Below are 18,255 nucleotides of genomic sequence, written 5' to 3'. Positions count from 1 at the left end.
GACCTGTATCTTTATATGGAAGAGTTTGGTCATTTATTTATCTTCCTGTTGCTGAAGGCTACTCAAATTCACCTCCTTCTGCACTAATGTGCATACGATCTTCTCATCCACATCCGAGTTTCTTTCAACTTGGTTGCTCGAATCAGTGGCCATGAGATTCTTCTTCTTATTATCTTTCTTCTTATTCTTCGAGTTTAGCTCTAGATGCAACTTCCAGCGCTTCTCCTCTGTACGACCATCAATGTTGTAGTGGTTGCTAGAATATTTGCACTGGTGTGTTGTGGCCGTCATATTTTTATATTTTCCCCATTTTTGCTTCTTCTTCCACTCCTTAGAAGCTTCATGTTGATCCTTCTGCTTCAATCCACTTGATTGCATTCTTTTTAAGCCTATTTTCCCCAGGTATTGTGACTATACACAAGCCTCGTCCACCAATTTGGGCTTGAATAGCATCACTTTCTCACGCAGATGGCGGTGCAGACCCCCCAAATACTTGAGGAGTACATATGGGTTCTTTGGAGAGATACCCAACATTATAACCATCTTCCTGAATTCTGTGGTGCACCAATGCACGCTTTGGCTCGACATTTCCCTAAAGTAATGCCACCGGATCCACTGGTCCTCCACGTACCCAATGGGATAAAATTGTGACTTAATGAGGGTTTTGAAATCCTCCCACTTAGTCACTGGAGGTTCTCCCTCCAACCTCAGGGTTTCCGTGTGGCTCTCCCACCAAATCAATGCATGGCCCTCTAATTTCAGCAGTGAAAATGAGATATTTTTCCCTTCCTCAATCTGATGGACACTGAAATAAAATTCTAGTTGCTGCAACCAGTGGTTCAACTTCAGAGTGTCGATATCACCATGGTATGGCTTGATATCGACTTTTTCTTCCATTTTAAACAGGGACTGCGATTGGTTCACAACACTTGAACTAGCTTCATTTTTTACAGGTCCTTTCACTGGTTGGTTATCTATGTCTTCCCGATCTCCTGACCCCCCTTCTAATTTGTCCTTTGTATTCGAACCCCTATCTTCTCCAAATATCCCCAACTTGTTTCTTAGGGCCGCCATGAGGAGGCTTACATTGCAGTTTATACCTGTGAGTTGTTGTTCGAGCCACGAAAACCTCATCTTTGCAGGATCACAAGGTCCATTTACAAATTCGTTGCCCATGATTAAGGTTTTACGATTTTCAGCCCGTTGATCTAGGTACCTGCAATCTCCACAAAATAACCAAAGAAACTCACTCTGATACCAAATGATCTATAAACTGCAATGTATATTCCTATAGACAGTTCATCACAATAGATCTAATAATATTATATTAAAACTCTAAAAATTATACACTATTACAGTTTATTAAACTTTAAGATCTATGGATTTAACTGTAATTAGCGCATGCATGCAAATATAAATTATGCAAAAAAGTAGAGAATGACAAAATAATCTCACATACACATAAGACACAAGATATGCTCTCTGGGAAACCCTTTTGGGAGAAAACCCAGCTGGAAGGTGAGGTTACTTCACTCTCTTTCCTTATCTGGAAATATGGCTGCAGGTACAAAGAAATAATGCTTGTGGCTCGTTGGCTACTACAATGCATAGATCATCTCTGTGTGCTCTACCTCCTATCTCTCCTGGCTATCTTTTCTTAGCTATGGAACAAAATTCTCTTGAAAGAATGAATGGCTCTTCCTCCTAGTGGCCCGATTATAACACAACCCGATAGGCGGGGTTAAGTTTGACTACATCAAATCTTAACCAGAATTAAAAAATAGTCTCTTCTAGAGTATTTTACATCACAAACATGTGGCTAACCCCTTTTCCATGAATAATGAGCATTGACATGGCATCCTCCCGAACTATAGGTGTGAAAATAGGAAGGTTAACTTTTGAGTGGCATAACTTTTGCATGCAGACTTTGATTGACGTGCTTCTTGTGTTGTTGGAAAGGTATATGTGTGTAGAATAGCATGAAAAGGTGTAATCTAAGGAATAAAATTTTTACCCCCAAAAAATGTCATTTGATGCCTCAAAATGCTCCTGGAATGTTTCAGACCCCGTTTCACCAAACTAGGTCATGCCGGTAAAAACGGTCCCATGAGCTGATTCCTCCACTTTTTCCACTCCAAATGCATCGAGATAGATGAAAAACAATATAATGATCCAATTCGGATCAATCACTTTGATGGAAATAGTGCAATATCGTGTTGTAGTTCCAACTTGTATCAATCATTTTCCAAATAGCATTAGTGGTGTTTTTCCATGGGAAATCGAGAATGAATGATGGCTTTTGGCTCAATGTAGGATATTTTCTCATAATGATCATGACATGACTCTATTACCACATTGCTCTAGTTACACTGATGGTCTTTAATGGATTATTGGTTTCATGGATTATGGGCAATGCATATGGTTGATAACATATTTTTGGTAATGATGCTTAAGCATATAATTGATTTTGTTCTTTCATTATCATTTACACTAAGTTAAGGCACTTGTGCATTAATACATTTCTATTTAACATAAGGTGGATCAAAAATTAGTTGGGTATATATTGTTGCTATGTTATTGATATTGATTATTTTGTATGGATCTTACTTTGATGATGGCACCAGTTGAATATCATGTGTTGTTGTACTTCCAAGCTTTTGTAAGAGACTTTCCATGTAGGATTACTGGTGTTTTTCCTAGGGTAATAAAGAATGAATGTTGGATTTCGGATTGGTGTAGGACATTTTCTCATAATTGATCATGATATGACTTTATTGGAACATTTGTTTAGTTGCATTAATGATGTCCGATGGGTAATTGATTTTATGAATCATGGAAACTGTATATGGTGGATAACATACTTTTGGTGATGGTGTCCATGCCTCTAGTTGATTTTTCTCTTTCATACCATGTTTTATATATATAGCACTTTTAAGGAAAGTGTGCATTAATTTGTTTATATTTAACATAAGGAGGGGAACTAATTGTTTAATTATTTGGTTGGGTATATGTTATCAATACTTTGATGGTAGTGGTGCAATATAATCTATTGTTGTAGTTACAAGCTTGTGTTAGTGATTGACCCTACATAAAAGAAGAATGTCAAGTCATTAAATCAAAACCAAGTGAAACACATCATGGATTATGGTGAATGAAAAGAAAAAGGTTTTCTTATGGGAATTTTGCAATCTTAGTCTTCCTTTTTAGATTTGTGAATGGTTTTCAAATCTATTAATTGACTTATTAGATTTTGATAAGGATAAATTTAGTCCACAACAACTATTAATGAGGTGCACAAGTGAGACCCATGATGTTGTGGCACTAGGTTATCCCCCCTCGCTCCTATTTTCTTGCTACATTATTAATGTTGATTTCCAAAGTTCAACAACTCCTATTTATGCAAACTTTGGTGCCTCTTGTACATAAGCATTGAATATTTTTATTTCCACCATTAGTACAACTTGGACTCTCACCATTATTTTTTTTCCATGCATCATCATTCCAAATAAGTCCATCACATTATCATGAATTATTTCATCTAAGAATGATGCAGTAACTGATGGGCCATGATGGGTCATTGTGACTTTGTTATACTACCTTGGATCCCAAGTAAAACGACATTCAATTTCAAGTGAAGTCCTTACTATACATCCTCCCTACTTTGTGATGCTTTATTGGCACTTTATTCAATCTCTTGCTTTGAATAATACTAGAACCCATCATGGAGTATATTCATCCTCATTTTTTCCTTACATCCTCCCTCCTTTATGCTTCCTTCACGACATTATGTTCAACCTCTTTCCCCGAGCATTCCTCCATCACACTATCCTCATGCATAAATGAAAATTCCTTCATTTTTCTTAGAGGTCCTTGTTAATGTTTTCTTTGATGCAAATTTTATCCATTCTCTACATTTCCTTCCGCCTCCTACCCTTAGCATTCCTCCTTCATTCATGATTATTTGGTCATAAGTAATCATATAATTGCATGAGTTGTTAATAAGTGCCAAATTCTTAAGTAGTCATTTACATGGTTACATTGACCCTTGGCCTTGCATCAATCTCTTACACCTACTCATAATTCAACATTCAATCAGGAGAAACTAAATAAAGCATTCAACATTTCGCATTAGATGAGTGTTATTTATTTTAATCCAATTTCCTCACAGCATGATTATTCGTTCGTAAATCTTGTAGTCTAATGGATGTAGTCTAAAAAGGTACCATATATATAAATTTAAAGGATATTTGTCCATGGCTATCTCTATTCACGACCAAGAGTGGTGGTAACTTGTGAAAACCTTACTCACAAAACCATGCCTAGTCTTCCTTGGTTTCACCCAAGTTTGGTTGTATGTGAATAATTTTTGAGATACAAGTAATATATTCTTTTAACTCAAAACACATAATCCCATGAAAATGGAGTTTGTTATTAAGTGGAAGCCCTTTCTTTTAAACATATTACATGTATAGGTAGTCATGCTAGAGTTATGGTGAAATATATGCCTACTAGTGTTGTTGTTGCTTTTTTAACTCATGCATTTTTTTTGGTAAAATGCATGTCATTTTCTTGTTGGAATTATAAAGAGATATATGTTGACTCTCTTCATTTAAAAAAAAAACCTCTATCAAATATTGTTAAGTTCCACCCAAATAACATACGTCAAATATTGTTTAATTCTATCCAAATTTTATTTTGTCTTAATAGTTTTTAAGATGCAAACAACATTTCTTTATACACAACACATATCATGATGCAATGTTTTTTTTAAATTAAAATCCAAAAGTATGTGTTTTTGTAAATAATTCATTTCAACATCAACTAGATATATCACAGTTAGATTTGCTTCTAAGACCCATAAATTGTTATTTTTAAGTAAACAACATTTCTTTATACACAACACATATCATGACGCAATGTTTTTTTAAAATTAAAATCCAAAAATATGTGTTTTTTAAATAATTCATTTCAACATCAACTAGATATATCACAGTTAGATTTGCTTCTAAGACCCATAAATTGTTATTTTTAAGTAATCCATGTAGATTGTATTGACATTATAATGAGATATATGTGACATAGGTTCACTATGATCATGTTAACAATACAACAATTAAATTTGTTCTTAAAACCTGTAAATTATTCGTAATTATACAAATTATATTAACATTATAATGAGATATATGGAGTCTAAGTTCAATTTAATAAAAAAAAACATTTCAATCTTCAAATTTATTGAAATTTGGTTTTGTTAAAACAATTTTTAAAATGTAAAAAATATTTCTATTTAATTTAAAGTTCAAAATTTACAATAATATTCGTATTTTAAATGAAAACTTTTTGAATATATTTTTAATAACATATTATAATTTTTTTCCAAGGAAAAAACTGTAATTTCATTCATATTTCCAAACAAAATTACATTTAGCATATACACCATATGAGTGCATTCCTCAGGATTTTTTCCATATCCTATCACAACATAGGATGTAAAAGCCCATCATTGAGATACAAAAATCATTGTAGTCTAATATATATATATATAATATGCCACAAAAATATATCAAAAATAAATTTCTGACCCACATAAATCCATGGAGGTAAGACTAAACATAAACCATATGATGTAGCCAACTCTCTAAAAATTGAGAGTCCCTAAAACTTGCACTATAAATAGACCTAGTGTGTTGTGACTAATATCAACAAATTGAAAGGTCAAGGCAATGACGCAAAAACCCAATCAATGCTTGGAGCAGGATCCAAGCCTCAAATTTTGTCCCTCGTCTATGTAAGGTCAGTGGAAGAAATCGAAAGGGTACAATCCTCATATTGTAGTTACCTGTCAGGTCCCCTGGTCCAGAAAAATGCCCTCCTTAGAAAGTCTGCCAGCTTCCTGGTTCCTTGTCATGTAAATATGCCTACAAGAGAAGTGTACAAAATCAAGAATTAATCTTCGGATATCCTCCATAATCTTCGGATATCCTGCATTGTTGAATGGTGTTAACCCAGTTTATCACCATTAAATAATCACAATATATTTGTATTCTATCATAGCCCTTCTTAAGGGCATAAGAAATTAAATACCTGCATGTGATGGATTCATCCTAGTTAGTTGTGGCATTCCCCATTCCAATTTTTACTTGAAAAACATGATGTCCAGATAGGTAAAGTACAAAACCCCCTCTAGCTTGATTCCTGTTGACGGTGCTGGACCTGCCAACATTTAAGGGGATCTCCCTGGTAAGAAGTCCCAATCAGACCTCAGACCGTTTGGTGTAGGAGTCCTAGCCGTGGGTCGTATGGTAATGCCTTGACCGCAATGTCACACATAGGCAAGTAATATAACTCTGTTAGTAGCAAGGATGTGATTGTCGTAGTGAGTCAAGGAAGGTGTATGAGAGGTTCTAACACAGGTGGGTTGAGATGAGGGTGAAGGTGGGTTCCAGGTTGAAACGGATCAGTCCCAACTCTGCTAACAACACACAACACACAGGACATACACAGCTTCCGGTGGAGCAGTCCACACGAATGCAGTAGTCACAACATATAAGGTAAGATAACACGTACAACGCTCACGGATCAGTCCGAACGAGTGCAACAATTGTTACAACGAGCTTCATGTGAAAGGTCTGTTTGATGTACAACAAAGCAATCAACACAGACAGGATAGCATTAAAAACATATACAACACATCTCCATTAATAGATTATGCATTACAACAAATGAAACAGTTCAGATGTAGAACACAGGTTAAAGCAACATGCATTACAAGTGTTAAAGATCAATCTTACAACGGACACAATACATGTGTGAAAACGTGTTGGATCTTATTATATAAATAAGTGTAAGTTCCAATCATACATTACATCCATGTAAACCTACTAGCCCCAACAATGAAACGTTATAGCCACATCTGCCTGTTGGCTTGATGGGGCATGACCCAGGTTCGGAAGTGTTTTAGCCAAACAAATCCCACACTACCGGCCCTTTCGGCAACAATCCGCGGAGCACGGACTGAAGTCTCACCCGAGGTAGTAGGGGAGGGTGCTGGAACCAGGTTTCCACACCCTAGGGATGTCTTGATGGGGACTGGAAGGGTCGTGAATCGATCTGCGCACTTGCGCTACTCTGCTCAGCTGTCAGGCCTTCACGTAGCTTGGCGACGAGGCACTTCTTAGATTCTTATTATTATCGTGGTTATTATAGATCAGATCTAATTCTTAAGGTCTTTAATCAAGCATTCAACAATTATAACCAGTGCGTGCACCCATAAATCTTACAGATTTGCATAAACTCTAAACAAAAGCATAAACATATAGATCTGCGATAAAACACACAATGTTTCCAGAACAACTTATCTTTTATTAACTTTGATCCAGTACATTCCACTTCCACCCTACACACTCAGCTGCAGGGGTCCGCGCACACAGTTGTGGACTCTACCAGGCCTCTGCACACATAGCTGCAGAGCCTATTCTACTACTATCACCCATGACTCGGACTTACAGACTCAGAACAAATATCGCCTTCACAATCCCATACACTTCAGATCTTCCCAAGAACTACCCAAAAAAATTGACTTCTAACCCTAGATCCCTACTCTATTTATACATTCCCATGGTCCGCGAACCATGGGCAGGCCGACTCGCTTTCTATGATTTTACATTATTCTCGGGCAGACAACCCTTTGACTTGACTCATTATAATTCGTACTTCGCACACTTCGCAGTACCTTTACCATACTTTTACCCCAAATTGTGGGATTTAAGCCCCAAAACCCATACGCAGGGGCTCTGCTGCCCAACAGGCCCCCAACACAATCATCGCGACTCGTCCTAAGTCACTCAGCTGGCGCGGTGATCTTGGCTCAGAGTCCATCCAACAACGTCTGCGCTGTGCTGATATCGGCCACACATGCTTCTGCTGTCCACTGTATCACTTGTGCACAACTTTCTGAGGCATTGTCGGAGGCACCTTCCTGTCCTAGGGCATATGTGTCCTACAGTTGAGTCAGCTTCCCCTCAATCGTAGTGGTGATGATAATCCCATCTTCTTTCTGGCGCGTAGCGTCCACCAGTTCCTTCATGGCTTGGGCCTCCCTCATCTTGGCTAAGCGCTGAGTGAGTGCGACCGTTTGCGCAGTCCCCCTGACATTGTCATAAGCTTGCTGTAACTCCCGTACTTCGGTTTCCACCTGCTGCAGCGTTGGGTCTTCTTGCAGTGATGTGAGTGTAAGAAGGGACTGATCCAACAATCCCGTGCAATCATGTATAGCGTTCTCTATCACTTCCAACCTTGCCTGAATGGCGCGGCGGCACTGCTCTCTGACTTCCGGTGGCGTGGGAGGCTGCGTTTTCAACCTTAGCTCCACGATCTGCAAGTTCAAGTCCCACTGAGCTTTGGCAGCCTCCTCTTGGGCCTTACGGAATCCTGCAGCCATGTGATGAACCTTTTCGGCTATTGGGAGTTCTACTAGCATAGCCAGCTCTGGTACACTACTACAGACCTCCACCACGGCATGTTCCAATTCTTGGTTGTGTGTGACCAAGTCATCGTGCTGTAGATAGACCTGCTCCAGATTTCCCTTTTGCTCCATCAAGACCTGGAGGGTGCGGCCTTCCCTGGCACAGAGCTCAGTGGTTACCCCATCCTACAGCTGGTATAGGGTCTCTCTGGGCAGGGCGGCCAAATTCAAGCCCCAACTCCTCATGTCACCTTCGACTTCTGCTAGGATAGCGCCTGCTAGTAATACTAAAGTGTTCATTGTGTGGGTGCACACCATCTGCTCAGTTGCAGATGCACTGTCCACCAGGTTCAGCATCATCCCTCCCGAGGATCGCACCTGCAATGCCTGCAGCTGTGCTTTGAGCGCCCCCAACACAGTTGTCTGCTCCGTCATCAATTCCTCCAGAGCACCCTTAGTGATGTCACGCACTGGTTCACTGCTGGCGAGAAGGTCTCTCTCCAAGGTCCTTGCTGTCTTCGTCCTTTTGCGGGTAGGTGGCTACTCCTGGATGCGCGGCCTCTTAAGTTGGGTCGATGTAGTGGTCAGGTCCGTGCGTTCCTGTGTCTCCACTTCCCCCTGTATGTCCTGCTCTATGGACATTTCCTCCACAATCTCTTCTGTGGCTGTAGTGATGGTCTCTGCTGCTGCCTCGGTCGCTTCCCACTGCATGGGCGTTTTCTGTCCCTGGGGCATTCTTTCCGCCAACTTTGTGATGCTCAACTTGATTTCTCTCTTCTGCTGCTGAGCTACAATCTTGTCTAATTCGACCAAGTCCGGAGCGCGCCACTCTGGAGGCCATGCCACCATTGCTTTAAACATTGCATCATCTGTTGCAATGAACAGAAGCTTTACCCATGTTCGAGCGGGATCCTTTTGCACCCGAATATACAAATTATGTATATCCGCCATGAACTCGGCCACACTTTGCAAACGATTATATACTGTTGGGGATAACCATGGCCTGCGGTTGGTCCGTGTTTGGATACTCGCCTCCATGAATATCCAAAACACCTTGATCTCACGAATCCTTGTGGCATCTTTTGTAGCCCAAAGCGAGCTATATCGCACGACTTCAGGTAGTTTCTTGTCAGTGTTAGGAAACTAGCTACCCTTCAACAGTTCTCCTGCAACCAGTAGGATTGTTAGGAGCAACCATGCGTAATGGAAAGTCTTACCTTGCTCTTGGGCTTCCCAACAATTCGTCAAAAATTCGTCACAGAGAAACTGCGCCCAGTTGAACTGAACCCCTTCTGCACATTGCTCCACGAGCACAATGACAGAGGCTGGCACCTCGTCTGCACAACATTTCCTCATGAGCTTACTGGCCAATAATTGGGTGGCGATGCGTACCCCTCGGTCTTTGATGCTTGCTATTACATACCTGCGCTTCCACTTTTCTAGCTTATATTTAACCTTCATGGCTTCTGCAAGGCCCACGTCGCTACTTGTTTCGGCTATGTCCGTAGGGTCGTGCCCTTTAGTAGGTAGCTGGGAAATTCAATGTATTAAATCGGCCATGATGGGGATTGGTTCCTCCAGCCAGAGATACCCATCATGTACTAGACATAGTAACTGTCGGATAACAAAAATCGTGATGGCCGTGCGGTGATAGTGGGGTATCCACCTCAGATTGAGTAATCCTGCCTTTTCCACACCCCGTAACCACTTCTGTTGCAGTAATTTCTCCTCGGCCAATTGGGGGAACTTCTCACTGTCCGCAAGATCCCAATCTTCGAACTTGATATTCGGTACTCGACCCAGCGGTGGACCGTCAAACCTTATTTCATCCGGAAGAAGCAGAGTTTGGAGCGTACTCTTCGTGGCCTCCAGGTCCTTCGGTATCTTGGCCATCCCTTTCCATGGAGAGATATATGGTGGTAGCGAAGGTATTTGGAAAACATTTTCCTCTTCCTCATCCTGTGCTTCAATCTGAGCGATCAGGGCTTGCAAATCTTCCTCTTCCTCCTTGAGTTCAGTGGTGATTGCTTTGCCCTTTTCTGCCACTGACAATTTACTGAATCTCGGTGATACCCAGACTGGCCCCATAGTCTGCTTGTCTTTCTGGGGTCGTGGCGTGCGTGGGGACTTTGGAACCTCTGGGGCAGCAGCCGCCTCTTCCGGCTCCTCCTGGGTCAGATACGGCTCTTCCGCGAACCTTACTCTGGTTCTAGACATGGTTTCTATCCTGGATCCGCTCGGGTACGTACTCATGGGTGGCCAGGTAGCTGGGTGTTTGCTATTCTAGGCTGGCTCAAATCTCAAATATCCAAGTGTTGTTGTGGGGCTATGCTTAGGGTTTTTATAGGAATGTGTGAATTTGAATTCGACCCTTCCCTCCACTTCTGAGTCATTAATATCTTCTTGGCGGCAGATATTTTCGTATCTAGCTTGGAATTCCTATCTTAATGGCCCGTCGCCCACTCCTTTCTGCCATAACTCGGACTTCTTGTCATGAACAGTGATGTCAACGGTCACCTCCCAGCCTTCCCACGTGGCAGCGCAGCCTCTTCTGCGTGACCGCGATCCTGATGACCGACTGGCCCTACGTGGAACCTCCTTTCCGCGCAGCTCTCCTGCAAACTTGTTTATAGTCCTGCGCCTCCTTTCAACTGCTTGGAGCACTGAGACTGTGCTTTCCACAGATAGTCAGGTGGTCGCACCCGACGTGCAAGACTTCCGCTTCCCTGCTAGCCCGGGCTGCGGGCACCCTTCGAGTACCTTTGTATTCAGTAGCACGTCGTGTTCTACACTCCTTTGTTCAGTAAGGTGCGGTTGCAGCCATGATAGCAGGGTCGCAGCTTTTTCTAATGCAGCAGTAGGGCCGACTAGGCCTGATCCTCTTAGTTCCGTGCAGTCCATTTTTGCGACTCTGGTGTTCAGTTGGCCAATTTCTTCGTCTAATATCATGCTTTTCCTCTTCAGCCTTGCCCATTCTTCATCGAGTTCGCAAAGTCTCAAGTTCTCGCGCCACATGGCTTCCTGCAACTGCCGAATTCCTTTACCCCGGTTCTCGCGTTCTGTCCTAACTGCAGGGGCTGTGGTCTAGGGAGATTCCGCTGTCCTCCTAATTTCATCTTGTCTTATCGATGATAGGATCACCTTCGCACTCCTCTTTTTTCTTATGGCCCTGTATACCCATCGACCCCTTGGTGCTTTGTCGCGAACGGCTGGCGGAATGCGTCACTTCTCCTGCTGTCATGGTGGATTCTGAATTTTGATCCTTAGTCGGGTAGGTGGTTGTACAACATACATCTGCATCATATGACACTGGTGAACGCTCAACCCACTTCGTCGTCCAAACCGTACACGCGCCCCCCTTTTACATTCGCGCCAGGTCCACCTAGTCTTTTGCCGTGCATTCCACCCCTATGCAGTTGTAGCGTGCCGCACCCCTGTTTGTGCACCATGCCGCTTCTGTTCCAGTATCATCTTTTCATAGTGGTCTACGGGTTCCTCCATGTTCATTGCATCCTCATCAGTTGGTGGTTCCCTTGCTTCGGTCGTCACGTGTTGCAGTGATCTAACCATCATATTACAATTCATCGTTGTTACTTCATGCAATCGGTTCTGCCATCGCTCTATCTCTTCATCTGAATCTGACGTGCAGGAACTGTCGCGTTCCCATGAGATTCTCCTATCCGCTGTCAGATTCACCCGATCCTGGTCTTACATTGTTATCTGGTAGATGCAGTCCAATTCATCGTCACTGTCCTCATCACGCACAGGTTCAGTGTAGCATGCTCCCTCGGCTGGGTCCAGTGGAACTACTACATGTAGAGACTTTTTCTCGAATATCATTTTTTGTCTTTTTAGGTTGATGACTCCATTCATGTCCATGGCCCAGTTTATCCCTAACAATTCGGGGTAAGGGTTACTGTCATCCACAATTTCTATTACCTCAAAATCTATTTGTGTGCTCGTGCCTTCGATGTCCACTGTGACTCCTTGCAATCTCCCCATGGGCAAGATATTTTGTTGGTTCGCCATCCGTAATTGAATAGGAGACCATTGTAATGCAGGCCTGCCCATGCATTCCCATGTTTGTTTAGGTAGCACATTCGCATCCGAACCTAAGTCCAGGATGACTTGATCCATTTCAAAGTTGCCAATCTGAGCTGTCAATCGCATTTCCCGCTGTGTGTGCAAAGAATTCTTTCCTAGTTTTCAGACCACGCGGGGTTCGCCCAACCCTGTGCACCTAGTTATCAGCTCCTGCAATCCCTTAATTGCTTTATTGTTCCGTAGTAGCTTCATGAATGTCTCTAAAAGGGTAGTTAGCATAGAGGGATCCATTCCTGGTTCAGTTTGATCCTTACTACCTGAAGTAGAGGCCTCCGCGAAGCTCTTCTTAGCTTCCATAAATGTCTCCTTCGCGTGTTCCAAGTCAAAATCTGGTTGCTTTATAGGGGCCTTGTGAACCCTTGTATTCTTCTGAGGTTGCTTCCCCTTATCTTTCCCTGTGGTTACACTGCTTCTGAGCACCATGTTCACGTTGGGGTCTTCTTCGCGCGGTTCAGACCTCATCATTTGGATGTTTTGCATTGGAGTAGTCTGAAGCACTCCTTTCTCATGCATCTGTGCAATTAGAGTGGGGAAATCTATCGCTTCATGATCAAACTGATAGCAGTGCGGACAACATGTTCTGGTCAGGTTCGTACAGTCATGCGTGTAGTGCCCAGGTCCTCCACAATTGTAGCAGATTAGCTATCCACGGCCTCGTCTGGGTCCCATTCCTCCTCATCCCCGTCCTCGTCCCTAGAATCCTCCGCGCACTATTGCGGCGGCTAGATCCTGGCCTTGCGCCTCGGTTTGCATCTTGTAGGCGGGTGTTCGATCCATCAATAATTCATAACTCTAGCAGTTTCATTTGTCATGACCCATCGATCTACAAAAGTTGCAAAATAGCTGCTGGGAGGTCTGTGTAAACTTCTGCAATAGATGACAGTTATCCGTTATGTGCTTTCCTCCCACCTGATAGATCGCGCACTAGAGCATGGGCGCCACACTTGGTCTTGCCTGCGCCTCCTATCTCAATGGAATTGGCCCTCCCCCTGTTAAATAGTTCATGAATACCAGACAATGATCCTTATCGTGGCCCTGGCTTCTACATTTTATGCACCACACTTCTCATGCTTCTGGCTAGGGCACCCTATCCTGTTTCAAACTCTGCATCTCCAAGCATAGGTTTTGTAGTTGCGCGTGGATTTACTGAACTCCCAACCTAGGATCCTGTATTGGAGTTTCATGCAACCTCATCGCTATTTCTAATGCTTTAGCCTGGGTCGAGATCTTCTGCTGTGATAGCGCCATCCTTAGATGTGGTGTCAAAGACGCCACAAACCACGCATGGTGCTGTGCATCCGTCAGCGTCATGTTAGCTTCGCAGATCATGCTCTTCAATCTCTGATCCAAATCCCAAGGGGTTTCACCTGGAAGCATCACGATCTCCTTGAATCCGATGATCGACTGTGTCTCTGATTTCAGCCGACTAAATTCTCTGTTTAGTGCAATCTGGATTTCTGCTATCCCAACATTCGGATGATCATTCAAATGCTTGATATACCAAGTCAGCGCGCGATCCTGCAGCGCACTTACCAGGGTGGCCTTCTTAATGTTATCATCCATAACTCCGTGCGCTTCCCACACTGCTCTTACTACAAACCAAAACTGATCTAGATCTTCGCTTCCTACTCCTTTGAATACAGGCAACTTGATCGCGCTCACCATGTTAAACCACTGGTTTGGTGGAGGTGGTGTGGGCGAAGACGGGGGTGATGGGGGCGACGCGAGTGGTGGTGTTAGCAGAGATGATAGTTGTGGAATGTGTTGCCTTATCAAACTGATTGCACTCCTTGGAGAAGCCCAAGTGCACTCTTCCTCGTCCTCTCGTGGAGGTGAAATTAACGGACTATTTCCTAGCCCTTCGATACCTTGATAGGCTCTCCCACTCCGCGTCGTTCCACTCATTAATGGATTCGCATCACCTGTTTTTCACATAAGAGCATCTTAATTCAGGTATTCAAGGATTTTATGTACCTACCTCGCGGTCCCTTGAGAAAACGCCGCTCGGCTTCACTGTAGCTCACGGTTGTGTCTATCGTGAACTCAGTGATAAACCCTCCTATTATCCAATCCAACTAGTGATCTACTGCCCGTGTGATTTTATCTTCAGATGCCTCTAGCCTGCACACCAACTCTGGAGTCCACACGATGGGCTATTCTAGTTTGCACCTTCCCTGACTGTCAGCTAGCCTCGCGATCCAATCATACAGTTCTGTCGAGAAGGACGCGAAGAAGATCTTGTGAATTTATGTGTATATGTAGCGATCCATCCACCTCTTCTTAGATATCTGTAGAGTTTTGTTTTCCTATACCATGAACTCGTGAAGCTTCTGATCCAACCAATCTTCAATCTCTTTCTTCATAGGGTTCTAGCGTTCCGACATCAGACATCACTTAGGCCGATCCCAGTCCCGACAACAGAACCATTTGTTGGCTTGATGGGGCTTGACCCAGGTTTAGAAGTTTTTTAGCCAAACAAATCCCGCACTATCGGCCCTTTCAGCAAAAATCCGTGGAGCGCGGACTGAAGTCTAACCCGAGGTAGTAGGGGAGGGTGCTAGAACCAGGTTTCTGCACCCTAGGGATGTCTTGATGGGGACTAGAAGGGTCACAAACCGATCTGCACACTCGCACTACTCTGCTCAGCTATCGGGCCCTCGCGTAGTTGAGAGATGAGGCACTTCTTAGATTCTTATTATTATCATTGTTATTATAGATCAGATCTAATTCTTAAGGTCTTTAATCAAGCATTCAACAGTTATAACCAGTGCACGCACCCATAAATCTTACAAATTTGCATAAAATCTAAACAAAAGCATAAACATATAGATCTGCGATAAAACACACAATGTTTCCAGAACAACTTATCTTTTATTAACTTTGATCCAGTACATTCCACTTCCACCCTGTGCACTCAGCTGTAGAGGTCCACGCACACAGCTGCGGACTCTACCAGGCCTCTGTGCACACAACTGCAGAGCCTATTCTACTACTATCACCCACGACTCGGACTTATAGACTCAGAGCAAATATCGCCTTCACAATCCCATACACTTCAGATCTTCCCAAGAATTACCAAAAACTGACTTCTAACCCTAGAGCCCTGCTCTATTTATACATTCCCATGGTCCGCGAACCATGGGCAGGTTGACTCACTTTCTATTATTTTACATTATTCTCAGGTGGACAACCCTTTGACTTGACTCATTACAATTCGCGCTTCGCGCAACCTTTACCATACTCTTACCCCAAATTGTGAGCTTTAAGCCCCAAAACCCGTACGCGAGGGTTCTGCTGCCCAACACCGCTTGCTCCTCCAAAGAAATGTACTAGCTCCGTATAGTGGGGAAGCCAAGGCATGTTACAATAATTTCCAAGCTTTCTTCAAGATAGTCTTAAAATAAGCTTGGCTAACCAAAAGCCTTTACAGTGAGTTATGAGGGACTATTTATAGCAAAGTGTGGGGTGACCCTTGACATTCCCCTTTGCGACAGTTCAACTAACCTCATGACTCTTCACCTACTCTATGACTGTTACATCCAACTATTGACACTTGAATTACACTTGACATGACTCAACGTTATAATGCACATGCACTCATGTGAGACAACATGGCTTGAGCAAGCCAAGCAAGACATCACTGAAACTCGGTCTGCTGTGATGAGACCAACTCTTTAACATGCTTGTGATGGTGAAGGTGGTGAGATGATGCCAAGCTTGGTCATCCGTGATGGTGTGCATGCACCTCATGGTGACATCTTGCTGAAGCGAACTCTTGCCTCCATTGCAACTGGTGCATTAGTTTGGCCCCTTCATCCAACTCACTTGCTATCATGCACATGGTCTTCTTGGGTGCAGCTGAACCGACAACACACTGATGCATAGTGTCCATGTTGATATTCAAGTGTGTGCTGGTGGTCATGCACATCAACTTTCCGAAGTACATGTTCAGCTCCAGTTGGACTTGCTTCTTGTCTTCACCTTGGTGAGTGTGTTGAATGGGTTGGATTGCATGCATGCACACAATAGCATGCATGTTGCTGAATCCCTTACATGCAATCAACAACACTGCTCACCATGTCTGCTCCTTGCCAGCTGCTGGGATGGATCTTTAACTTGTACGGGCGCAGTTTCATCCATGAGTGCATGTTGCGCCCACTGTTGTTCCTGTTCCTACTGCAACTCACTTGTTCGTCTGTGCAGCTTCATGTTCTTCCTTGAGTTGTTGCTTCAGCACATGCAACTCCTTCTTTGTTCCATTCCCTGTCTTTGCACGATCATCATGTAGCGCTGTCACCTCATAGCCTAAGTCTCCAAAGTTTCTTTCATCATGTTGAGCTTGCAACTTTGTTCCACCTCTGTGTTGTCAACAACCTTCCTCTTGCATTCATTGCATTTGTTGTGTTCGTTGCATTTGTTGTGTTCGCTGCATTTGCCGTGTTCGTTGCATTCAGTATGATACCTTCAGCTATTGTTCATGATGATACTATTTTCATATCTTGATGTCCTTGTCTACGAACAACCTGATATCTTCGTGAGTAGGCAAGGTCATAGACATTTGATCGACTGCATCTCCAAGTGTGCTCTGAATGGTATCTTTGACTCTGCCCTCTGGGAAACCATTGTACCTACACTGCTGAGAGGTCAACGAACAATTGCAGTACCTAGAGACATGGAAACACTCATGGTAAGAAATCTGTCAGTCGAAAACCAAAATGAACTTGAGAATTGACTTGCCACATACCTATGTGACTGATCATGAAGGTTGCACAATTTCGGCCGAGAGGTCGGAAGACTGACTGCTAAGACTACGCAAGGCACAGTCTAGGCTACTGGGAGACTGAATGGTTGTTGGAACTGCACAACGCACAATCCAGTCTGGCTACTGGTTGTTGGGATTGTGCAATGCAGAATTCCAACTGGGAAGGACTACAGGCCTTGGGGCTGATTTGCGTAATTTCCTGGGCCAAGCAGTCACTGTCCTCCAGAAATGTGCAAAATAGTCCTGGAGGCCAGTTCTGGGAAAAAATGCGCATTTATGGAGAGGAAGGCAGAGCCTTCCTTCCCCAGATTGCGCAATGCAACCTTGGTGAAGGTAGAGTCTGGGCCAAGGTTGGCCTGACTCGCCGACGGGCAACTGAAAGCGAATAGAACAATGAATGCATAATGATACTAAGTGTAGGCATAAGTGAATGATCATGCATGCAAATTATGAATGATAGATTCAGAAAATGGAATAGCATTCATGTGGGTGAGGCGAGTCAGTGAATCAGGGATCGTTTGCGGAAATCAGTTTCATGCATTCAACAACAGTTACATGTTGAAGAAAACTGAAAAGGTGCGAGGACAAGCTAATATACATGTAAACGACAACAAGAATTCAAAGAAATCAATCAAACAATACTCATACAAGCGAAAACACAAAAAGCGACAGAAATGCAACACAAGGCATGGGAAGCGAGCTTACCCCAAAATAATTGAGCTGAATGTGCTTTCTGCTCCTAGATGTGATGTGCGATGTCAGGGCTGCAAGGTTGATGTGAGGAATGAGCTCTACAATGTCCGGTTGATGAATTTTGATAACATCGAGGTTGTGATGCACATGCCACAAATCTAGGGAAAACAACACTTGGCGGGAGGTTTTTGAAATGACCCTTGGATGTAATCTCCAACTGCTAAACATAGAT

General features: G+C 43.1%; 1 pseudogene; it reads left to right on the top strand.

Annotated features, from left to right (window-relative positions):
• Positions 1–9,413: 9,413 nt before the first annotated feature.
• LOC149221220 (uncharacterized) overlaps positions 9,414–18,255 on the top strand; it is a 62,365-nt pseudogene continuing 53,523 nt past the window's right edge.

This window comes from Pinus tabuliformis, chromosome Q (assembly GCF_031772625.1).
Source record: "Pinus tabuliformis cultivar Carrire ecotype Pingquan chromosome Q, CPIR1, whole genome shotgun sequence".
NCBI lineage: Eukaryota > Viridiplantae > Streptophyta > Pinopsida > Pinales > Pinaceae > Pinus > Pinus tabuliformis.
Note: the sequence above shows the minus strand (reverse complement) of the source record. Positions and strands in the feature narration are given on the sequence as shown.